The 19,438-nt window shown below is 34.7% G+C and overlaps 2 protein-coding genes across 2 annotated transcripts in view; one reads left to right on the top strand and one right to left on the bottom strand.

Annotated features, from left to right (window-relative positions):
- Positions 1–19,438, top strand: part of LOC126776783 (myotubularin-related protein 6) — a 57,332-nt gene that overhangs the window by 489 nt on the left and 37,405 nt on the right. The gene's annotated exons all lie outside the window — the stretch shown is intronic.
- LOC126776868 (uncharacterized) overlaps positions 1–19,438 on the bottom strand; it is a 101,521-nt gene that overhangs the window by 52,145 nt on the left and 29,938 nt on the right. The gene's annotated exons all lie outside the window — the stretch shown is intronic.

Below are 19,438 nucleotides of genomic sequence, written 5' to 3'. Positions count from 1 at the left end.
TTATAATTATTATGCAATGTCAATGTCGCATATCACTTTCTGACATTTCACGAGCGTTTTCTGCGGTGAGTTACGAGTTTCTTCTTACAGATTAACCCTAATGAAGAAAATTATTGATTTTTCTTCGATTCATGAACCTCTCATGCTCGTCCTTGACTATCAATATCAATGGAGGTCAAATAGCAAACATAAATAACAGTTACTTAAGCCCGTATTCGTATCAAAGTTATTATAGACTTTGAACAAAAAAAAAACTATTTTCGTTTTTTTTTTTTGTGAAATATGAACACACGAACGATTCGTATCATTTACCGGATTATAATAGATAGAATAAATTATAAAGATGTTGAAATTAAGTTTTTCATGTAAGTAATCTTTTCACGGATAGCGAATGAAATAACTTTCCAGAAACTTTATGCTGACGATAATTTTCAATCTCTAAATCTTAACTTTATTTTACCAACCGTAACTTCCGTTAAGATGTAGCATATACATTATATTTAATTTTATAATATTAATCGAGCAATTCTTGCATATATATAAATTATATCATGTTATTCGCAAACCATCTATTTGGATAAAGTTTTGACTTTCGAGTTTATCTGTACAGGCGTCTTGCCCGAAAAAATCGTATTTATTCACAAAAAATATGATATAATCGCTCGCTAGGTAAAAAATTAATACAATGTAGCATTGGTACATATAAGCAACTTTTAGAGCGGTATATCAGACTTAGAACAGACTACGTGAAAAGAGTTATGTGCCCAACAGTGGGACATTTGCTTTTATAATATATGATGTCACAACCGATTTCGGTCACGATCATTCATCTCAACGGGGTAGGAGATATTGCACATGTGTTTGCACTTGTATTACTTCACCCTCATAAGCCGTTGGAACAGCTATCCGACGCGGTCGGAGAGAATTCAGACGCAAGCACAAGGGGCTTTACGTGCTTTCCGAGGCACGGGATTGTAAACTCCGGGCTACTGACCGAACAGCTTTCTGTTGGCCCGAACCGGGATTTGAATTCACGGCTAAGAAGTATCAACCCTTCAAGCTAGCCTGTATGTTTATTTAAGAGATCGCTCCAAAATCACTTATAAAGTGTTCTCCAACTTAGTTCTTACCTACATAGCATGTTTAAAAATGTAATTAAATGTAATTGATACAATATAAGTGGATATCCCTTATTTAGGATAATAATGCCCTAATTAACGCGTAATTTAATATACCGCGTCACACAGATGGAAATTATGATAATGATTGCGTTGATTCACGTAATCAACCTTTAAATGTATACATTGCGAGTATATTATTGAAAAACCTGTCAAATGTTCTATCAACAAAAGTCCTGATATAAGGTTAGTCATTTGTAATAAACTTACTTGCATTATGTTTTTGGTATTAATTCCGTTCTGGGTACATTGGAATTGGAATCGTTATATACATATGTATATTATTGTATAACCACTGCAATGTCATAGCAGTGCTATTCTCTAATTAATTCCGTAACTCACTCGTCGACTGTTGAAAACAGACTAATCACCATACGCTAACCTACAAAAGCGAACTAACTATAAAAGATATGCTTTATACCTTAAGATATTTTTTCCAGTGCAACCAAGTAAGACATATTGGGTAATTGACGCTCATATCCGAATTAAATGTATATAAAATATAATAATTATAATCATATAATATTGAAACAGCAATTCATCATTTACATATTAATATTGTATATCTCGAAAACTGTTGCAACAATTTGACTCAAATTCTTTATTTAGATAAGGTTTTGCTTTTTAAGTTTATCTAAAAGATGTTTTTCTTAAAAACGCAATAATTGACAGAAAAAACTATTAAAATGATTCATTAGATATTAGAAGTGAGCGATGTTCGGTCGCCCAGATACTAGTTGTTATCGCACGCATGACTTTATGATCGATCGTGTTCTCCGGTGATTTTCGAATAAGTTCCTACAAAATAGCTCCGCAGGGCGGAAATTTCAGATGAGATAGTTATTAACGTAGATAGGTTACCGTTATAGCTACACAATGTTCACGTACGAGTGTTCATGTTGTAGTCCATTTGATCTGCATTCATAAATTTTGTTGAAAAATAATCGGTAATTAAGATAAGGAACGACTTTTTTTGTTCTAGCTGTAAATATTAATTTATCCGTTTCCCCCACATGAATTGGGGAATATGGGATTCAACGGCGTAGACTGCACCCACAAAAAACCAGCGGTACCCATTCCGCCTTCGATATCTGCCAAATTATTTCAGAATATGCCTACTCTATCGTGGCAGGAGGGTGTCACCTGTTTCCGCCTCGCCAAAAAACGTTTTGACATAAGTTTGTCATAAATGTATATGTTTATATTAAGGATCAAGAGAGTATCGTAACTTTTGTTTTGTTAGGTAATATGACACTGACGTAAAAGCCGAGGGCTTCCAGTGGCTACAATAACGTGGCAAGCACAGCTTTGTTTTTTATCATCTATGTGTGTTTATAATACATCATCGTGCTCGAAGGTGAAGGCAATTATCCTAAGGATGTCAATCCTTCTGTTTCATCTCACATGCAACCTGAATATATGATAAAACTTTTATTATAATTAAGTCGTTATGAATATGCGAAAGTTTTTTTTCGTTATGTATAATAATGCATTACATAAATTGGTACACATCTAAAGTAGCATTTATACTTGTATAATGTTTTGCAACGTGACAACAGCTGTCCCTTTGAGTTATACGCCCGATGACGTACATACATAACATATACTCGTATGTATGTCTATGTACTAACTTTATGAAACTTGAAGTTATATACCGCTCGGCATATAAATTGGTACAATCACACAACTAGACATGAGTTATCGTGATCAAGTTAGGTATATTTCATTTCATTTATTAAGTTTTGTAATTAAAACAACTGAACTACAATATTATCATTATTACCAGACTACGGAACCCCCCGTAATCATAGAGCCATATAATTTTATCCCGTATGTATGAAACTACTTATCATAATTCGACAAATGAGGTATCGTTAAAAGGTCGATCGTACGCTGGCTATGATGGCACTTCAAATCGGCCAGGAGGACGTCAATACAATGTATCGTTGATGTATCAATAGATATATAGGAATAAATAAAAATAAATCTTTTCAGTATTCACTTTGAGAGTATAATGAAACAAGTGATGTTGCGAATCTTTTTTTAAAACAGGTCGTGGAATAAGAAAAGGCGTTTCAATCACCCACCGCTTCATAAGAGCCGCGGGGCAATACCTACTCTCTTATTTAGTTGGGTTATACGGCTGCAAAATTTAAAGGTTCCAAATTCCCATTAGCAGAACGGTTTTTGGGTTTCTTCAAAATATAAAAATAAATATACCATCTGTGGGCCGTGTCGATGTTTCAGTATCGATCATTCATCATCCCTAGGAGGAAACTCGCTTATACACATGTCAAAGTTATTGGAACGTTAGAGATCTGAATAACGAGAATACGTTTGAACATGACGTGAAAAGGAATTAGGGTAGAGCCAACGTTCAAAACTAACAGGTTCTGCAATTAAGGTTGGATGCAATTCTAATCAATCAAACAATATCAAAATATACTTGAATAAAGTATATTTTGATATAGAAAATTAAATGTTTTCGGACGAATGCGAGCGTTCCGATTGATAGCCTTAGGGATGTTGAACTGCAAATTATTCTTCGTAAATGCGGCTTTTGGTTCCGTAATGAGACATTTATAAGCTCAGCCGTGCCCAAGGTTTTTAGGTGAAATAAGAGACATTAATCAAAATAAGCAACGTATAAATTACGTGTTATATATATAACAAATATACGAGTAAATAAATATATGTGAATGCTATTAGAGAAACATAACTTTTATTTTTTATTTCTTAACAAAATATCTGTCAAATGCTGGAGGAGGAGGAAAAACATGCGTTCAAGAGGCATAAGTTGATTCGTTTCCGTTTGAAAATTTCCTCTCCCTGCCAAATTATTTAAAAGGCTGTAACATTATAAACATATATAAGTACAAACTATGAAAATAAGTATTAACAAATATTATATTGTAATTTGATCAAGCCATAAGAAAAAATAATATTATGTATCTCATGAAAAGAATGTTTTTACAATATTTTTTTTAAGCCGAACCTGAAACCCAAGACGCCTTGTCTAGAAAATCCAATTAATTTCCTGTTATAAAAAATTAAGCTGATTTAAGCCGATTCATTGTAAATTTGAAAATCGAACAGTTGGTTATCGAGAATACACAGACTATCAGGCTGGTACAAAAACAAGATAAATTAAATTATTTTAAACATAACATACGTAATAAACACTACAAGATAATTTATTTAAAAAATATCTTCGATTACTAAAATAATTTATATTATTGTTATGTGTTGTATTGTTTGTTATTTAAAACATTATCTTTTAATAATAAAAATAATAAAAACAAAGACAATTAGAAAACTTCCCCTTAGGGAATTTATTATCCGATATTATGTTCGGGAGTACAAATTGTAAATTTTGCGTTGATTCTGTGCGTGCGAGTCTTCACGTGATGTATTTTAGCATATTTTTTTTTATATAGAGTAGGAAGGCGGACGAGCACATGGGCCACCTGATGGTAAGTGGTCACCAAACGCCCTTAGACATTGGCATTGTAAGAAATGTCAACCATCGCTTACATAGCCAACGCGCCACCAACCTTGGGAACTAAGATGTTATGTGCCTATGTTCCTTGTGCCTGTAATTACACTGGCTCACTCATCCATCAAACCGGAACACAACAATAACAAGAACTGCTGTTTTGCGGTAGAATATCTGATGAGTGGGTGGTACCTACCCAGACGAGCTTGCACAAAGCTCTACCACCAGTAAATATCATATATCTGTGTGGTAAGTGTGTATACATTTATATTTATTTTCGCATATATTAAAAGGTAAAATATTATATAGTTGAAGAGTTACTTCAACTAATTTCATTTCAGCGACGCGTAATGATATAACATGCACCAGATTACATTTTAATTTTGTTGGTTTATTTTACAATTTCATAGTGAAGGTTAATAATTATTTAAAAAATCTCGCCCGAATTTCAATCCCTGATATTCAGGTAAGATTCACGTGCTCTAAGTCGCTATTTGTATGCAGTTTGTATATCTATAAAATGAAATACAAAACCGTAATCTGTGTTTGCAAGTTTGTTACACGTAGCTTAAAAATATAAAATATTGTATCTCAAAATAACATAGTGGAACACTGAAAATGTTGCCATTGTTCAAACAGCGAGTGAGGTTTCCTCTTACGAATGTCTCTCAACTGTTTGCACACTCGACTGCATTCAATTCTAAAATGTTAAAACTAATTAGTGCCAGCTATATATTACATTTCCTTTGTTTGTTATTTCATTTGCTTTTTGATGTTTTTTTCAAAACTTTACTTTTTGAATCTTATATTATTTTAAAAACCTAAAGCTTATAATTTTTTAATACAAATTAGTCGTATGGTGTTGTTTGCTTTCTCAAGAAAATAATATGAAAATTAAAAAATAAATTCTCTTTACGTAATGGATAATATATTATAGACGTCATATATATTAGAAATTTCCCGGATGTCAGAACTCTTGAATCTTAACCGAAGATTACGGGTTCATACGGGCAAGCACATCTGAATTCACTTGTACTAAGTGTTTATAATTCAGCGATGAACTTATAATATATTCGATAAAGCAATTTAAGTTGAAATACAATGTAATAATGTCAGTGCTCTATATACAGGCCATTTCTTAGATTTTGTCTTTGACTGCCAAGTTTGCGAACTGGTTCAATCGCTTCGTTGCTCTCGTTGTGCCAAATTACGCAATATCAGTGCAGTTCTCACTTAACATTGTGAAGTACGTCTGATATATAATTATCAAGTAGTTCTCGTGCTTAATACATGATACGTTCGTCATTTCGTTCTAGTTACATAAATTTTACAGCAACTTCTGTATACAAGGAATTCTGAATTCAATAGTAGCAGCAAGGGTTGAGAATTTTAAAATCGAATTCGGATTTCGTAAATAAATTGGAACATCTTATAAAGTATCGTAAAAAATGGTTCGAGCGTCATAAAATTTTTCCTCAATCCCTCGAGTGAAATAAAATTTCGCGTATAGCGGAAGCGAGTTGAATATCCGTTTTGGCTTCGCGTTTATTAGCTTCAGTGAAGCAGTCATAAAGAAGATTAACTGCTAATACTGTGTCATTTGGTATCCGATTTGATGGATATTAAAATTTAATCACAATTATAATTTACTTGAGTCAAGTATGTATTAACTTACAAAGAACTCGGTAGTTACTCTTTTTTCCGTAACAGCCTGTAAATGTATATGTTCCATATATATAAAATAATAAATGATATCACAGTTTATTTACAAAAATAGATTGTTTTCCATTATAACGTTGATTATTTCGTATAAGATTATTTTATTTTATTTGTAAAAAAGAGTAAGAGAAAGCCGAGATGGCCCAGTGTTAAGAACGCGTAAATCTTAACCGATGATCTTGGGTTTGAACCCAGGCAAGCACCACTGAATTTTCATATGCTTAATTTGTGATATAAATTCATCTCGTGCTGTACGGTGAAGGAAAATATCGTGAGGAAACCTGCATGTGTATAATTTCACGGAAATTCTGCCACATGTGTATTCCACCAACCCGCACTGGAGCAGCGTGGTGGAATAAGCTAAAAACTTTGTCCTCAAAAAGGGAGAGGAGGCCTTAGCCTAGCAGTGGGACAATCACAGGCTGTTACTGTACACATAATAGCTATAAAGAAAACATTCAAACTATTGTATTGTATTATGGTGTTCTCCATATTTATGTAAAAAAAGAAAATGAAGATGTTGAAAATATTCTTTTCTTTGTCTGCGCACGTAACTCGCAACCTCGGAAACTTTTTAATGGATTCAAATAACTTTATTTTTCTGCTCTCTGTATTATTTTAATCATATTAAAAGTAACTTTCAAATAGGGAAAAATTATAACTTGAGAATAAAATCGATGCCAACGCGTTCAAGATTAAAATTTAGACTAAAATGTTGCATAATATCTCTAACATTTCCGCCGAAGACACTAATACAGACTATATTTTATACAGCAGCACTATCTTATAAGACATTCGGTTATTTCGTTTGACTTTTTTATTCAATAAATATTTTTGTGCATATTTATCATACGCAAAAAGCCTTTGAATGATATAATTTTATGCACTTTTTTTATGGAATAGGAAGGCGGACGAGTATATGTGCCACCGACGCCCATAGACATTAGCATTGTAAGAAATGTTAACCATCGCTTACATCACCAATGCGCCACCAACCTTGGGAACTAAGATGTTATGTCCCTTGTGCCTGTAATTACACTGGCTCACTCACCCTTCAAACCGGAAGGTTTGAAGGGTGAGTCCATCAGTGATATATATATATTTTTTTTTATAGAATAGGAAGGTGGACGAGCATATGGGCCACCTGATGGTAAGTGGTCACCAAACGCCCTTAGACATTGGCATTGTAAGAAATGTCAACCAACGCTTATAGCCAATGCGCCACCAACCTTGGGAACTAAGATTTTATGTCCCTTGTGCCTGTAATTACACTGGCTCACTCACCCTTCAAACCGGAACACAACAATATCAAGTATTGCTGTTTTGCGGTAGAATATCTGATGAGTGGGTGGTACCTACCCAGACGAGCTTGCACAAAGCCCTACCACCATACTACATATTTACAGGCTGTTAGGTTACAAGTTAGTTAGCGCATAAGTTACATAATTTTTTGTATAGATTATTTCATGATATGTTCTTTCACTAAAATATGTAAAATTCTTTCCCAAGATATATTTTCTTTGTAGTTCATATATTTATTATAATACTAAATAAAGCTTTATTGACTTAGCTTGCGTCATCACAAACTTTTGTCCCCTTTAACACTTTTTTTTAACGCTGAAAAAACGCATTACGCGTTTCCTCTACGGGAACATGGGGAGTTCGCTCGAGTGCGCCCCGAACATCACAATACCCACTAAAAAACCAGCGGTACCATTTCCGTCTTAACGAGGAGTGCCACGGGATCGCTTGCACATGCTGCAGTGAGTTCCGTTTATCACGTCCTCAAGGGTAAAATTTTCAAAAATTCTTCCTTAAACTTAACCTACGATGTAAAAGAAAACCGCATAATTTTATGGTGCTAGTAGCTTGGGCTGTGTGTTGATATAGTTAGTTATTCTTTTATATATAAGTAATTGTTTTAATCATAAGCAGGTCATATAATATATATTTTTAGAAAAATATTCCATTTCTCCGAATACTAGATATTCGTCTTGAGAAAATTGCGTGAAATTCTTCCATGCACATAACGTGCTTACTTATTCAAAGAAGCTTGAAATTAAATTTTCATGTCTCCGATGGTTTAACGTTTTTCAAATGCAATATATGTCTCTGTCATTTTAGAATGTAATAAAAATTAATAGTTTATATTTTATTATTAATATATATAAGAGTTTGTTTGTTAAGCTTTCACGTCTAAACTACTTAACCAATCATCATGAATAATACGTACACGTGCTCAGGGTTACAGAAAAAGACAGGACACTTAACACTTCTCCCATCCCTCACGAGTGCAATAATGAACTTATAATGTTTCAATAAAGAATACACTTTACACAGCAGCGTGACGTCACAAACAGAATGAAATGATCACATTTTGCATGGTGGTAGGGCTTTGTGCAAGCTCGTCGGGGTAGGTACCACCCACTCGTCAGATATTCTACCGCAAAACAGCAATACTTAGTATTGTTGTGTTCCGGTTTGAAAGGTGAGTGAGCTAGTGTAATTACAGGCAGAAGAGAGATAACTTCTTAGTTCCCAAGGCAGGTGGCGCACTGGTAATGTAAGCGATTGTTAACATTTCTTACAATGCCAAGGTGGCCCATATGCTCGTCCGCCTACCAATTCTATAAAAAAAGAAAGATTTATTTATGTTATTTTAGAACGGAAAAATAAAGACCTTTCTTATAAACGTTGCTTAAATATTGATTTATCTCTTTCTGTTATTATTGATTTGCCATTCAAAAGACGAAGACACAGCGTTGTTTAACTAATCACTCATTATAAGTATTTTTTTTCTTTTTATATCGCCGGGAGGGCAAATGACTCTACTCCACCTGATGGTAAGTGGTAGTAGAGTCCAAACGCGACGACGGCCAGTACAGACGGGAAAAACGTTCTGCACTAGCCGCCTTCGCCTTGCCGGCCCGCAAGATGCCTCTTCACGCCTCGTTTGAAGGAACCCGGGTTGTAAGAGGAGGGGAATACGTGAGCTGGTAAGGAATTCCATTTTTTGGAAGTGCGACAAAGAAAGGAGTTGCCAAATTTCTTTGTTCGCGATGGAATTGCTGTCACAGTTAGGCGGTGACATCGAGAACCAGCTCGCGTGGACTTAAGAAGGAAGGGGGAAGCAGGAATTAGAGAATAATTCCTCAGAGCACTCGCCGTGATACAGTCGATAGAAAGCGCTCAGTGCTGCTATCTCACGACGCAATTGTAAAGGTTCAAGGGTGTTTGTGACCTTTAAGTCGCCAATAATGCATACGGCACGTCGCTGCAACCGGTCCAAGGCCTCAAGTAGGTACTTAGCGGAGCCATCCCAAAGGTGCGAGCAATATTCCACGCAAGACCGTACCTGTGTTTTGTACAGCAGGCACAATTGTTGTGGCGTGAAAAAGCGCCGCACCTTGTTCAGAACTCCGAGTTTCCGTGAAGCTGTTTTTATAACAGCCTCGATGTAATCCCTTGGACTAAGGTCGCAGCGAACGTCAATCCCCAGCATGGCGATTTTGCTTTGCATCACCAGCGGAGTACCACAGAGGGAGGGAAGAGGGGAAAATGTTGACTTTTTCGCCGTGAGAGCGCATACCTGTGTTTTCTTGGCATTAAACTCAACAAGATTATCAGAGCCCCATTTGGCGATGAGATCTAACGTCCTATCGAGTTCAATGACAAGATTCTCCCGCCTCTCCTCAGTTTCCGCCCGCCCAGCCACTGCGCGTCCGTGGTATCCACCATGCACTGTACTATCATCTGCATAGCAATGTATGTTCCCAAGGGAGAGCATATCATTGATATGCAAAAGAAAGAGTGTGGGAGATAGCACAGATCCCTGGGGGACCCCAGCATTCACTACATAGAATTGTGAAGCGCAACCATCTACTAAAACACGAAGGCTACGCTTGTGTAGGAAGCTGGCAATCCAGGTGCATAGCTGAGCAGGCAGACCATATGCCGGTAGCTTGGAGAGAAGACTTCTGTGCCAGACCCTGTCGAAAGCCTTGGAGATATCGAGGCTGACAGCCAACGATTCTCCATGCTTGTCGATAGCTTCACCCCAGAGATGTGTTACGTACGCTAGAAGATCACCTGTGGACCGTTTTGGTCGAAACCCGTACTGACGATCATTAATTAGACAGTGATCTTCTAGGTAATGGATCAGTTGGTTGTTTAAAATCCGTTCCATCACCTTACAAAGTACTGAGGTGATAGCTATTGGCCGATAATTTGCCGGGTCAGACCGATCCCCTTTTTTGGGAACCGCTTGCACATTAGCTCTTCTCCAAGCCTCCGGCACACTTCCCGAAGAGAGAGAAAGTTGGAACAGGCGCGTTAACACAGGAGACAGCTCCGCTGCGCACTTCTTCAGCACTATGGCTGGTATTCCATCGGGACCGCTAGCTTTCCGTACATCAAGTGATTGCAGCTCCGCACGCACATCACGTTGCCTGATTTTAATGTCAGGCATCGTATGGCCACATGCAGGTATTGTAGGTGGCACTGCACTACAATCATCGATGACGGAATTGTCGGCAAAGAGTTTAGCCAGGAGATCAGCTTGCTCTTGCGGACTGTGGGCTAGCGATCCGTCCGGATTTCTGAGCGGTGGCAGAGAAGGTTGGCAGAAATTGTTTTGCACAGACTTGGTCAGACGCCAGAAGCTACGGGAGCCCCTAGGATGCGAAACAAGGTCAATGGCAATGGTATGGCTGTTAATGTATAATGTTTTATTTCTGAATATACATCATATTCATTTATTACGAAATTGTAATAAGTTACTGTCTCTTTAATTTACTCGGCTTATAATGAACAACAGCTTGACATTACTTATTAAGGGATGAGCTCTATAAATAACCCAAATAGACATGTTTACTTGATGTTAAATCTAGTGTAGTCGATCCGACAGATATTGAAGGTAATCGATTTTAACGCTCCATTGGCTTGGGTAAATATCTTGAGATTGTGTCCCAACACACCATAATTTTATGCCGTTTAATTAATTGTTTTAATGGACGAGAAGATGAGAGTCCGCAAGGCGTGGATCGTGGGCGGTTTGACTGAACGTTTGTTGGCACGTAGGTTACTTTGATATGTACTCGCTGTAATCAGACCAGTACGACTTCGATTCCAATAAGGTTTTCGAATATCTGAGATTATCTTACGTTTTTGATTTTAGTAAGGACGGTAAACTTTAACAATATGATATTATATGGGAATAACCTTTACTGTTTTGGTTTCATTCGTATCGGTTTGAAGATATCGTTCGAAAAAGTTTTTGTTATTCAATATATCGCTTGTTGTTATGCAATTGTCGCGTGATACGGATTTTCATGTTTATATTTTTATTCTATCGAGTATGCTTCACTTCGATTAATAATATATATATAATAAACATTTACGGCTCATTTAGTAGTAAAATATATAATTCGATATAATTTAATAATAAAATTTTTACGCGTCGTTTTTGCCTAATGTAGCCAACTGCCTGTGTATAGATAACAGATTACTTTCAAACAAACGAGCTCTTCCGTTTTATGATATTAAAGTATACATAATGGTTACCTAAATATTTATTATATACAGTTACTTTTAAGAGTCGGCGGTATTGTTATAATTATTTAACATATTGTCCTTATATATAATATTCTAACATTGTTAAAAAATATTATATTGTAAGTTTTACGTTTAAATGTATCTGATTTAGATTCGAAAACATTTTTTAATTCGGCCATGCAAAAGTATATCGTCATGCCAAGTTTGTATTAAAATATAAAGAATTTTTATTTTTTAAGAAAATAGAACAATTAATTTATTTCGTTTTTCTAAAAAAAATTGTCGTTATTTATTAGTTGGTGACGAATTTATTTAATAATAAAAATGTAAGATAAGTTATTCCTGACTTAAAGATTTTGCCTGATTTCAATGCAAAATCTTTAATTTTCCAATAATAAATCATCAATGAACATGTATACTAAAGTAATTAGCGGGCGTAATTAAAACTATACTTACGAAGCGGAATAGTTCGCGTTTTGTTATTTGAGTTCGGCTTTCATCTCTCGACGATTCGACGTACAAGACGTAAAGGCTTAATCTTCAAAGAGCCCGATGTTTCGATGCAATGCTATTTTTATGTGCATAAAAAACTTGCAGATTCTTTTAACGATTGAATTTTTTGGTTCTGTAAACATATTTTCTGTATGTATTATAAAAAAAAAAACTATCATTGAAACAGCCTAGTAATAAAGTTTCAAGGTAAATAAAAATTTGATGTAGATATGAGATAATTGGATTGGCTAACCCAATGGCTATGACTTTAAGTTGAGAAGTTGGCCGTGTTTCACTCTCATGAGTTTGACAGCATTTCCGGTCACGACGGATTTGGCACCTTTCAGTTTATGAGAGCGCTAATAAAAAAAACAATTGATGATTGATTTTATATCAACTAGTCATGTGATGGTCCTGTAAATATATTATTTGTGTATATTATTAAAAAATATATAAAAGAGAAGGGTTATAACAGTTATAAGTGTTGCTTAGTTAAACATTGATGGTTCTCCTTTAGATAGAAGAAAACAGCATTGTTTAACTAGTCACCCTCCAAGCACATTTATATATAACGCCGTAAGAAATTAAGAACGGTTAAAACTATAGATGATTTTATGGATGACACCTAGCGGATGAAACGATCGCTTTTGCCTATTTCTGTGCCTCAGCGTAATTACAAGCACAAGGGACATAAAATCTTAGTCCCAAGGTTGGTGGCGCATTGGCTATGTAAGCGATGGTTGACATATCTTACAATGCCAATGTCTAAGGGCGTTGGTGACCACTTACCATCAGGTGGGCCATATGCTCGTCCGCCTTCCTATTCTATAAAAAAAATTCTCTTTATACTGAAAATTTTGAAACAATTACAACACATGATAAAAAATCCGCTGTTTCTTTCGCCGGTTCTTTTCATATCAGGGTTTCATTTTCCGAACCGGTCGTACTTTCTAATTTGAATGGAATTCTATTTCGAATAAAGGATTTTGATTTGATTTTGTACTAATCTTGTTGTGGTTTTAGGAAATTTTTAAACGAGAATTATTTTGTTTTTATTTCAATATAAAAGTTGTTTTATGTCAATAATTTTTATCAGTTTTGGTAGAAACTGCATTCGAAACTAAGATAGCGGGTAATGATTTAATATACAAATAATTTTTATTTACTTAAATTAAACAACAATCACATCGCCTCACATAATTGTTTTGCAATTAAAATTATCGTATACCTATTTACAAAACCTTTTTGGCGGTGACTTTAAACGTAAAGCCTCTTTTGTTATCTTAGTATAATATCATATCACTTATTGGCCATTGTACTACAGATTATAAATGACTTCATACAAATATTTGATTTGCATTGCGTACTCTGCCAGCAATTATTTGGGTTGGATTGATCAAATATTTTCTTAAACTGAAACAATATACTTCACCCATGAATTCGTTGGGCGCGTTGGCAAACAATGAATGAATCAAATGGTATAAGTTCGCAACTGTAGTTCTATATAATATTATAAATACAAAAATAACCCCGCCTGTCTGTTACGCTTTCACGGTTAAGCCACTGAACCGAATTTGATGAAGTTATATATGACGCAAGCCTTTCCTCTCGAATACGTGGAGGAAGGCGCGGTGTAGTGTGTTCCTTACTTTCGAATTACGTTTTTTTTAAGCACCAGATGATATGATAACTATGATGATGATAACTCGGTTGTTTTGCCCGATAAAACAATGTTCGGTTCAGATTATATTAAGGTTAAACTTACAGCCACTGTGCCACCGGCTCCGCATATTGGTGGTCGGAAAATTCGAAAAGTATTCGATCGATTGATATGTTATTACGACACAATGTTTCATTTCAACTCGCGTGTGTTTTTATAGTGAAAATCCTCAAGTTCAGTTTTAGAACAATCCGGCAAGAGTAATTACGGTGTATTATATTTTTCCACTAACACATAATACTTAAAAAAATATCAATGCCCGTATAACAACAACGTTACTACGCCAAACACCGATTTTTTTTTTTTATAGAATAGGAAGGCGGACGAGCATATGGGCCACCTGATGGTAAGTGATCACCAACGCTCTTAGACATTGGCATTGTAAGAAATGTCAACCATCGCTTACATATCCAATGCGCCACCAACCTTGGGAACTAAGATTTAATGTCCCTTGTGCCTGTAATTACACTGGCTCACTCACCCTTCAAACCGGAACACAACAATATCAAGTATTGCTGTTTTGCGGTAGAATATCTGATTAGTGGGTGGTACCTACCCAGACGAGCTTGCACAAAGCCCTACCACCAGTAAAAGGTGTTTGGCGCTAGAATATGTGATGTGTGGGTGATATTTACCGACTAGTTTCCATAAACCACCAAGGATATAATCTATATCTATACTCTATACTAATATTATAAAGAGGTAAAGTTTGTGAGGTTATATATCAATATCAATATATGTAGGCGGTAATCTCTGGATCTACTGAACCGATTTTGAAAATACTTCTACCAACAGAAAGCCACATCATTTATGAGTGTCGTAGGCTGAAAAATGAAAAGACTTTCGCGGTAGTGGGATTTGCAAAGTTAGTCGAAGAAATAATGGTCGAACGAAAACGTTTCTTACGAACGTTGCCTTAACGATGAGAGATATATGATTGAGTTCTAGAAAAATGCTGTAGAACTTGATAATGCCTACAAAAAAGTCAGCGACAGCATATGTCTAAGTTTTATATTTAAGTCACAAAAAGTAGTTTTTTATATAAAAAAAAAATAATTTAAATCGTTAGGTCATGTTTATTGGTCATAATATCAACAATTATGAATTCTTATCAAAATAAGTAGACATCGTGTTTAAAACAAAATACTTTTTCCTTTACTGCATATAATTTGTATCAATGGTTAAAGTAATTATACGACATAGGTATGGAAAATCCACCGTGTTGTAATCTATTGAGTGATATTTCTAGACGGTGTTTTCCATATACAACACATCAATTTATTTAGAAATAAATTGCTTTATTACCAAGGAAATATTATTTATATAAAATTCGTTTTTTACAGTTTGTTTTTTGGTTGCATAGTTTAAGAGATAATTTAAAATATCAAATACGTGAGGCAATTTAATTAATGTTCGGCCAATCGATTACAAGTAAAAATGCTTACCGCCCAACGGGCACTTGTCAGCTAGTAATAATAATAAAAGAATAAAATTCAGTAATTGACACTATACATCATAGTGATATTATCCTGGTTTGTATTGCCTACGGGGGGACATTATAATCAAAAGCGGCCGCGTTGACAGTTTACATGCTGTCAGAGACCAACCAACTACCAACTTCTAAACTAAAAACCCAATACATTTTTAGTCGCCCAAACCCTGGATTTTAACCTAAGACTACTCCAATAAGCTAGAAACGAAACATTACCAATCTAAGGCGAAGACCAATCATATCTATATCATATTTTTTTATTTCATCTTTAAATTTTATCAGTCTGGTGTTTTAATGACATTTAATCTCTTAAATTAATTATAATAAAGTATCTTAGAACAAAGAGATTATTTATTTCTTTAACTTGTACGGTATTGTCTTACGAAATTTGAAAAAGGAAATGAAAAACAGGCGTAAAGCCTGATTATATTAAAGCAATAACTTAAACAGAATGTCAAGATACAAAGTAATTAAGTTTTTTAAATATAAGATATTATATTATTACACGAAAATATTATTGTGGAATGTGTAATTAGAGCAATTCTAATTATTTGATGCTGTAATTTACAGTTGTACTAACAATTTGCCGCACAATACAAGACAAAGATCCTAAATAACGTTTCATTGTATATTCTGTGAAATCCAAAACTTGATTATGTATTATTTTTGTATTCGTCCCAAAATAGTACTGTTTGTTGCAATTATCGTTGTTTTGTGCAAATTAAGTGCCACGCACGCACTCCTATTGTTATTGCGTATTATTGAATCCAATGTCCACAAATGTACAAACAAGTTATATTCCACGAACGGTAATAGAAAACATACGTAAATAAAAGTATGCAGCGTTGTACGAATGTTCTTTTCCTGAAGCCTCCCCTTGTCGCTTTTGCGTTCCAAGCATCACAAGTCGGAATGTTATTCAGAAAAATCATCGCCATTGTGGGTGGATTTGTTACACTACTCTGTATGTTTTGTTCCGTGGAATTTGTATTCAAGATGTAGAGCGTGATGAACGACAAACGAATCCCTTCGTGGATTTAAGCTTATTAAATACGCCACAAAGCTTTATTGCTGCATATATATGCGTGGATTTGATGTTGGAAAGTTTAATTTAAATTACTTCCTATTAAGAATTCAATCATTGTCTTCGTTGATGTATTTACAAATAAATTTTATGGCTTTCAAAGAATTGCAATACTCAACGTTTTCACAGAAGTAATATACAATGAAACGCTAATCTTTATTAAGGCTCTTTGTCTAGCAATGTACAACAAATTGTTGGTACAATTGAAAATTACAGCATCGAATAGTTAGAACAATAAAAAATAATATTGTTGTATAATATAATATCTTATGTTTAAAAAACTTAATTACTTTGTATTATCTTGACATTCTGTTTAAGTAATAGCATTAATATTAGCAGCAATTACGCCTCTTTTTCAATTACTTGGAGTAAATATAAAAGATAAACGTACAAATTTCGTAAGACAATACTGTACAAATTAAAAAATATATTTCTTCCCATTTTCATTAGACGGCTTAACATTCTTTATAACAATTAATTTAGGAGATTAAGGATCGCTGAAATTTCATAAAATATAAAGGTTATATAAAAATATATGGTGTAGATGTATTTGGATTAGTCTTCGCCTGGGGCTAGCTATGTTTTCTGGCCAGCTTATAAGGCTACACATTCAGAGGGCTTAGGTGAAATTCCAGGGTTTAGGCCACTAAAGATATTGGTTTATTAGTTGAGAAGTTGGCTGTGCTTACACTCCTATGCCTCTGACAGCATTCCCGGTCAGTGTCAGATTTGACGTCACATCAGCTTATGACAGTGCACTTATGTTTGCGCACACAATAGTTCAGTATAATATCACCAGTGCAGATAGCTTATCTCCTTTGGCCAGTTCTACATTCGCGGTGCGATAGCCCTGAAAAGCAAGTGTAGATGGTATCGTGGTCGGTTTTTAATCCCGCGACAAAGGGTTCGCACTGGGTTAAATTATTGCACAGCGAACGATACCTTGATTGTTGCGAGTGTAAAGGACCATATTTTTCGTGCAGAGAATCGCGGATCGTGGCTAAAGTTCGCGGCCGCAATTCATGGACAAGTGTAAAGCCGGCTTTTGATAATAATGGCCGCCGTGGACGAAACCAACCATGATGACATCCACAGTTATATTCGGCATCAATTACTGACTTTGTTCTTTTTATTATTATTTTTTATTTTTGTATAATTTGTCTGCCCTAGGCTTTGATGCCAATAAAGCAACAACTAACCTAAACAAGGATCTAAAGACGTATCTTTCTAGTATCCGAGCTACAGCGGACATTGGACTGGTCGAACGGCCCAATTAAAGGGAGCCACAGAACTACTGGATCATGTAACAAATACGTATCTCGTGTTCCTAGCAATTCCCTTGCGCCCAATTAGTTCACATACAAAGTTTTTTTATAAAGTATTCACAGTAAACACATAACCTTACATATACCTAAATAATTATTGCTGTTAAAATTAGTTATATTATAGTGTTTTTCTTTAAAATAAATAAAAAGTAAGAATTATAATAATAGTATCGAAGATTTGCCAAATCCCTTGATTTATACTATTTATTTATACTAATATTATGAAGAGGTAAGTTGTGAGGTTGTAGGGGGTAATCTCTAGATATACGGAATCTATTTTGAAAATTCTTTTACCAATAGAAAGCCACATTATTTGTGAGTGTCATAGGATATATATTAACCCGAAAAATGAAAAGAATTTTATTAATGTTCGGCCAACGCGACTTTTGGCAGTCAGGAAATAAATCATAGTACTCAGTACTAACCGAACCACAATCATAATTTCATCACAAGTAAAAATGTTTACCGTCCAACGAAGTGGGCACGGGTCAGCTAGTTAGATATATTTTGAAGTAAAATTAATGAGTAACAATATTGACATTAAGTTTAATTAATTGTTAAGGCTTACGATGTGAAAGTATTATTAAAGATGAAAGTCGAGTGAATTCTTTGTTGAGTGAAAAGTTGAAAATAATATTCAACAATGTTGAAATAATTTTGTTTATACGAAAAGGGCCGTGGAATGATATAATATAAATTTACTTTTCTCTTTTTCAGCATAAAACTCCCCTGTTATACATATATAATCAGTAGATACTACATTCTGTGATCCTTCATATTTGTTTGTCTTTGCCTTTAAAAAGTTTCGAAATTTCCTTGAATTCGTTGTCTAAATCTGGACTAAAAATGGTTCTATCAGTTTTAAGCAACTATCGCAACTTCTCTTCTCTGAAACCGAGCGGATTGTCTTGCATATCTATAGCTTTAGATGATTTTTCTCGTAGTTTTTTATCTATGGCTTCTTTCAATCTCGTTGATATGTAAGCGCATATGTGTACTACATATTTAAATATCGTATAAAATTAACACATTTTCTTTAAAGCATACAAACTCTGTAGCTATCATCTTTCCCGCTGACTCTGTTTAAACTCTTTAGGTAGTGATTTCCTTTTTATGTCATTGCATTTAACATTATTTTCACTCATCTCACAGTTCCCAAAACAGTTCCAAAAATCACGTTTACATGTTAAATTTTTTTTTTAAATAATTATATTATCTGTGCTGAGATGTTCTTGATACATAAGAACGTCTCTAAACTATACAAAATGGGAAATCAAATGGATTATATAATATGTTATATACTCCTTGAGTATATATATGTTGACCTTCCCTGCTTCATTATATATATACATACAGAAGGATTTATTGTTCTCTTTGAA

The sequence above is a fragment of the Nymphalis io genome, chromosome 21 (genome assembly GCF_905147045.1).
Source record: "Nymphalis io chromosome 21, ilAglIoxx1.1, whole genome shotgun sequence".
Classification (NCBI taxonomy): Eukaryota; Metazoa; Arthropoda; class Insecta; order Lepidoptera; family Nymphalidae; genus Nymphalis; species Nymphalis io.
This window is presented reverse-complemented; position numbering and strand designations above follow the sequence as displayed.